This window comes from Amblyomma mixtum, chromosome 10 (assembly GCF_055824585.1).
Source record: "Amblyomma mixtum isolate Tamu chromosome 10, ASM5582458v1, whole genome shotgun sequence".
Taxonomy (NCBI): domain Eukaryota; kingdom Metazoa; phylum Arthropoda; class Arachnida; order Ixodida; family Ixodidae; genus Amblyomma; species Amblyomma mixtum.
The window spans coordinates 130,435,322-130,442,171 of NC_143021.1; the positions used below are offsets into that span (position 1 = coordinate 130,435,322).

The 6,850-nt window shown below is 46.9% G+C and overlaps 1 pseudogene; it reads left to right on the plus strand.

Moving 5' to 3' along the window:
• The first annotated feature begins 666 nt into the window (after positions 1 to 666).
• Positions 667 to 4,714, plus strand: LOC149326950 (uncharacterized; annotated as a pseudogene).
• The last annotated feature ends 2,136 nt before the right edge of the window (positions 4,715 to 6,850 follow it).

The window sequence follows — 6,850 nt, forward strand, 5'->3', positions numbered from 1 at the left end:
CGTACAAGTGTTTAGAATTGGCTGCAGTACATTACAGAAGCGTCAATTAGGCTTCTTCCCAGGCACCAGACCTCCTGTAAGTTTGCTGTCGCATATACTGGGTACCATTTTCGCACTTCCCAGCGCAGACGGCTACGGGTGGGTAAGTCCATGCGATAGATCATATCATTTTGTCGGAAAACAAGTCGTATGCCGGGATGCAAAAAAAGTGGGGCTGAACCGGGTCCCGAACCGGTTCGGAACGGTTCCTTTGAATCGTTCCGGTTCGGGTTCAGTTCCAAGATGGCGAAAAAAATATGGGTTCGGTTCGGTTCCGGTTCCGGGCGAAAATTCGGGTTCGGTTCCGGTTTCGGGTTCGGGTTCAGTTCCGGTTCGACACCCTGCTTTTAGCGTACCGTGCTCCTGTACCGTGTACCATAGGCTCGACCGGAGCGCACCCTCGTGGCGGAAGTAAGAAAGAACGCAGAATAAAAAGCACAGCGCAAATAATAATGTAAGATATAATAACAACGCCGCAAAAAGGAATCTTGTCTTATATGGTGATTTTTTTTATATATTTTTGAGAGATGCACTAACAACAAGCAAAATCGGCTTCAATAGTTATGTGAGTTACGTTCCCCCTCAGTCATCGTCATCAATCTACCTGCTCTCGATTCTTTTCTCGCATGGATGTTTTCTCGCGTGTTTTTGCTGGCATTTCATCATTTCGCTGGTATTGCTGCTTCGTCGTGTGTTTTTAATCGTGCGTGTATTGTGTGTAGCGACCGCACTCGTGCGTGAAAGGTCAAGTCGCAGCTTCAAGCATGCCGTACAGCGTCCTTGACGACCTCCTCCTGCTCGACGCGCTGTCATGGGAGGAGATTGAAGACATTTAAGCGTTGAATGCCGAAGAGGAGGAGGGACAACGATCTCTGGGAGAATATGGCTTCATAAACTTGAAGAACATGCCGGGTCGCACATTTCGCGATCTTGTCAGGTTCGCGAAGCACGATATACATGACCTCCTGCGCTGCCTCAAGATGCCCGATGTGGTGGTGAGCGCGGAGCGGGTGCAGGTGCCAGGAGACGAAGCGCTCTGCATGCTTCGGCGGCGTTTTGCCTACCCTAATAGGCTCCTGGACTTAGAAATACTTTTCGGACGGCACACATCAGTGATTTCAAGCATTGTGGGCAAAGTAATGGCTCACATCGAGTATTACTTTGCTCACTTGCTTGCGGACCTGACGACGCACTGCTGGTTGACCCTTTCCAGCCTCGATCTACTCTCGCAGGTGAGGTGATTTTTCGTTTCTGGGATAAGCGGGAGGTTCCTAACCACCGTATTCTTTTCTGTTTACTTTTTTTTTCGTTTTTCGCAGGCTGTCCACGCAAAAGGGTCCCCGCTAAAGAACTGTTGGGGTTTCATCGAAGGGACGGCTCGACGCATCTGCCGGCCATGTGCTGAAATATCAGACAGTTATGGCTGCTAATGGCATCATCTGCCAACTTGACGGACCGTTCCGCGGACGACGCCACGATGCTGGCTAGTGTTTTTCCAATTTCGCTCAGTCTTCGTGCGCAAAATGTAGTTACCCGAGACACGTTTAAAAATATTGATGACAGGACTGGTTGCATATGTTGTTCGTTTTTACGTATATGTGAAGCGTGACTGTGCTACGGGAGGTTGATCGTCAGAGACAGTTGGAGGCTTTCCAGCAGCCGTGAAATTTCTTTGAATGCAGCTGCTTGTATGCCAACTCAGGAGAGCAGAAAGTTGGGCAAGTTGGTTGATATGCATACTGAAAAAATTGCGCAGAAAAAACGAGGACGAAGCAAAGACAAGACCAGGACGAGCGGTAACTCACAACTGAAGGTTTATTAAACACATGCACATATAAACAGGAAAAAAAACAAAAAAAAAACAAATGAAACGAAAAGAAAAAGGAAACGAAAAGCAAAAGAAAACAGAAAAAGCAAAGAAAAAACAAAAAAAAACAAAAACTAACCTAAACTAAGATTAGTTTTTTGTTTTTTTTTTGTTTTCATTTTGTTTTTTTCCTGTTTATATGTGCATGTGTTTCGGAATAAATCTTCAGTTGTGAGTTAGCGCTCGTCCTGGTCTTGTCTTTGCTTCGTCCCCGTTTTTTCTGCGCAATTTTTTCAGTTTGTATGCGAACCTGTGAATGTCTCATTACCTGAACACTCCTCTGGCATAACGGATGGCTGCTGTGCGAGCTCTTATTCTTCACTGCCTGATGGATCAGCTTCTTAAGCATCATCACTGTCCTATTTTCCCATTCATTATTTCTGTGATTTGTCTCATTCAGTGTGATGTCTTCAGCTATTTCAGTGTCGTTACAGTCTCACATGGCCACATTCAACGACTAATATTATGGCTTCAGTTTCATGAATTTTGGCTGTAAGGATGTTGCTACATACATATTTGAACACTTGCAGCCTAGATGATCTTGTATGGGAAGCAGTCCATGTCAATGGTGATGTCTGTGCTAATTAAAAAGCAGTCTTCTCTTTGGCTCCATATTTTGTAGCCCTTGACTGTGTCTAGGTACTTAGCTAGAGACGAGCTCGAAACTAGTTAGCTAGCTCTTTTCTGTTTTTGGATCCCATTTGGCTTGTTTGTTTTTTGGCTTCACATGCTTCTTTCTCAGTACCCAAACACACTCAGGTGGCTCAAGTTTATTTCTGTTCTATATAGAGAGTTCTCGCTGCTTCAGCTCAGAGCGCTTTCTGTGTTTTTTTCTAATCTGACTTGCAGTGGCAACTGCATTAGCCTGGAGTGCCTTACTTGCACTTTATTTTATAAGAAGGCACGCCGTTATATCAAACGATGTTTGATTCAACCTTTCAGTACTCTGTTCCGATCTGGCATGTCAAGAAGAGTATGTTGATACTCTATGCCGTGCCTCGATACGTACTGGTTGCATTTTTGGTTATGTTATAGCTACTATGCGGGTCTTGATTTCTGGTGTCATGGAAGGACTTCCACTATGTGTGTATACTCGTCAAACTTGTGGGCACTGAGTTTACTGTGATGTCAAACGCCTATGTAGTGTGAAACGCCTCTACAGCGTCAAATGCCTCTCTTAACATTCAAATACCTGGCAGTAAGACACGTTGCTGGGCGAGTTGGTGCACAATTTGAGAAGATGTGTAAAAAAGGATGGCTTCATTTCTCAAGTCAGACGCCTCAATAAAGAGACACATGGGAGCTAAAGAATTCTTTGTTAGAAAAGTTTTGTTATAGGAGGAAGTAAGTAACTGCATCTATGGCTGTCCTGATACAGTCTATGCCGAGAACGTGCAGAGTCGGAAGGTCCCAGAGGGACACAGTAAACAGTTACAATCGTCAAGCGCCTGTTTTGTTCTACGGATTAGCACCACCCTTGGCTCTTCGGCCGATTTGAAGTCGCTGTCTGCTTTGTTGTCCTCGTGAGTCTCTCAGTCGTCTTTATTTGCTTTGTGACCTGTTAGCAGTGAGCAGATGAACAACTTGCCAGTGAGTAAGGTGCACTCTTCGAGAAGCACTCTTGATTCTCTGTTGACATGCTTCGATAGGTGCCAAGCAATCCTTGGAGATGCGTGGCAGCACTGACAGCACTAGAATTGTCGGCACAGGTGCTGACAACGTCATTAGCAGAGTTATGAGCTGCAGTAAACCCAGCTCTTCGGTAGCAGTTACATACAGGGCTGTGTGGCACGTGCCACTAGGCTGGTAGCCTTTTCAATGCTTAATGAGCATTCACTTTGGTTGGGTCTTCAACCATGTTGCAGAGGTGCAAGAGAATCCGGTGCACCAGTGCTGTACTGAAAATGGCTTCCATAGACTGTATTATGCCTTGGTCGAGTGGCTGAAGCATGGTTGAGCAGTTCACCGGCATGAAAATCACATCTACGTGCTCCAGAAACGGAATTTTGTTGCGTACTGAACAGCTGTCCATCAACAGGGAGATCTTGCACTTTCAGATCAGTCACCTAGTGACAAGGAATTTCACCGACACTGCTCTTGCTAAAGGGCATCAAAAAAACATGGTCAGTCTGGTACTCTGGCAATAGTAACCCAGCACATGGTGTGCTGAATTTTTCTACTTAAGGTAGACTTGAGCCATGTCTCCTAATTTTGTGGTACACATGTCAAGGTGGTAAGACAGGTGCATGGATAAAACGAAGAGTAATTTCTCGTGTCTTCATCTCATCTACATCGTCGACATTCACATACAATGCATCTAAGTGTACGTGCTGCTAGTAGTAGCATAGCACTTTTTTCATGTATGTTTATGCCCCTCCCCAAGCTTACTGTTTTACGAACACATTTCTCACAATTGAAGGTATTTTGCGGCAGACCATGCTGTATAATAACCTTGAAAAGCTTGTGCAAGGACACAAGTATGTCATCTACGGGGACCCTGCGTATCCCCTTCGCCATCTCCTGTTCAAGCCCTACGCAGGTTCGAATCTGCAGCCCGACGAGGCCCACTTCAATCGTGCCATGAGCACAGTACGACAAGCCGTGGAGTGGGGCTTTGGCAAGGTGGCTGGCGACTTTGCATTTGTAGATTACCACAAAAACCAGAGGCTTCATGTGCAGGCTTTAGGGCGCATGTACAAAGTCGCCACCCTCCTTGCCAACTGCCATACATGCCTGTATGGCAGCCAAGTGACAGATTTTTTTTAATTGGATGCTCCAGCGCTTGATGAATATTTAGTGCCATTTTGAAGAGGTCACCGCATTCATTTCCTCGAGGGTAAATTTGGATTATTAAATATATGTTCATCCTTGCATGCAAAACATGCTGCTAGAGCTGGGTGCTTGTTTTCCTGAATGAATTTCAGTAGGAGATATAGGAGATAAATTGAGCCAGCTTGAGTCCTCAATGAAATTTGACCCTACGTGGAAACCTATGCATGTAACATTCATTATCTTGTCTCTAGCAGTGCAGTTTACGAACATGCATGCACTCAGTATGACTTGCATTATGCTAGCCGCGACTTCAGCGTGCTTTGTGCTATAGAGGAATTCCATGTTCTGTAAAAGACACTGCAGAAAGCCTTTTTTTTGGCTGGCAGATACATGAATTTTATCCGTCGCAGCCCTTTTTATGTTGAACCAGGAAATAGTGCAGAGCCAGACATTTAACTTTCACATGAAAGCATATCGACACCTTTGGACAGTAAATAGGGAGGAGAAGCAAGAGTCTCGAACAAGAGATTGCATTCCTCCAGATTTATGTTTGATTTATTTGCTTGAGGAGGGTGGCTATGAGATTGAGGTGAATTTTTTGTTGCTGAATCATTTCGTCCATCATGCGCGAATGTTGCGTTCTCTCTTCAGCAATTATTCTGCGCAATTCCTGCGCGCTCAGTAGTCATGATGGCTTGGTTCTGTCATCTCTCTTCTGAGAGAATGCGGCGGAGTTCCGCCCTCTCCTCAGCTAAAATGCGGCGCTCTTCGGCCCTCTCTTCTCAGCGCATAATGCGCTCATTTTCTTTATTTTGAGTCGCAAGCTCCTGTTCCTGCTTTTTGAGGACAAGTCGCTGCTCCTCAAGGTCCAGGCGGCGGCTTTCGATGGTCCCGCGCCCCTGCAAATAATCCAGAGTCGCAGAACTCCTGTTCTGCAGTCCTGTACGAAAAAAATCCAAGGGAATGGTGAATGCACCGCGCAGATGAGTTGAATTTGCAATTAAAAATATCGCGCAGTACTTAGCATATTGTGAAATGTTGCTCTGCGCTAAGGTAGTGTTATGCATGCTGAAACGAATTGCAGCATCCATATGCGTCCTTTAATTACTACTGCCATGTTCTGATGCAAGGCACATAAAGGCTAATACTGACATGGTAAAGTATTTGCACATGCAAGTGTCATATGTGCCAGTGCAGGCCATAAGCGTTTTTCGGTAGAAGCGATCATGCAATCTTTCAAAAATAGTCTGCTTACCTCGCAATGGCATCATGCGAACACCAGACGGTGTCTGGCATGAACCAGCAGTTGCTGGATGTAGAGGGCTGCGAACAGCAGCGACACTGCCAGCTGGTGTTTCTGCGGAGGTCCCTGCTGCAACATCATTCCGCACTGGTGTATCAGGTGTAGTCCGACTACCTGCCAGATCTTGCTCTTGGGTAGTCATGATGCCTCAGGCCCCCACCATGGGGGATGGTACACAGCCGCAGTCGTCCACCAATCCAAAACAGTGAACGGCCTTACTTTCCGAGCTCATGACATAACACACGCGGAGGAGGTCGCCATTGCGTTGGCTGCATCTGATTCCAATTCAAAAACAATTATTTCCGACTCGCGAGGGGCATGTCGGAACGTCGAGCAGGGCTCGGTACGGTATCTAGCCTACAGCATTCTTCAAAACAGCGTCTACACCGGTGACCCCGCGCACCGGCGTATCGTTTGGGCTCCCGCTCACATGGGCCTTGAGGGAAATGAGGCAGCTGACGCCGCCGCCCGCGCGCTCCCTCACCGGACATTCCCCTCCGACCCTGACGATCAGGAACTCGAATTTATTCCAGCTTACATCTTCAAAGACATCGTTTTACTCTATCAATTTGGCCATGGTCTTTAGCCCCGCCCGTGTAAAGGTCTCTCAAAGGCGGAGGAGCGGCTTCTGCTCCGCCTGTGTACTAATACTTTGCTGTGCCCGGCAGCTCTGAAACACTTCGATCCTTCTTTCTCGGGCAGCTGTCCGCACTGTTCGGAGAAGTCTTCGGAGATCTACCACATGGTGTGGGCCTGCCACTCCAACCCTGCTATCCCCCCTCACCCCAACCCAACCCGGGAGGACTGGGAGGCGACCCTGCTCGGCTGCTCTGACGTGCAGGCCCAACGGGCCTTGGTCGCGCGAGCCC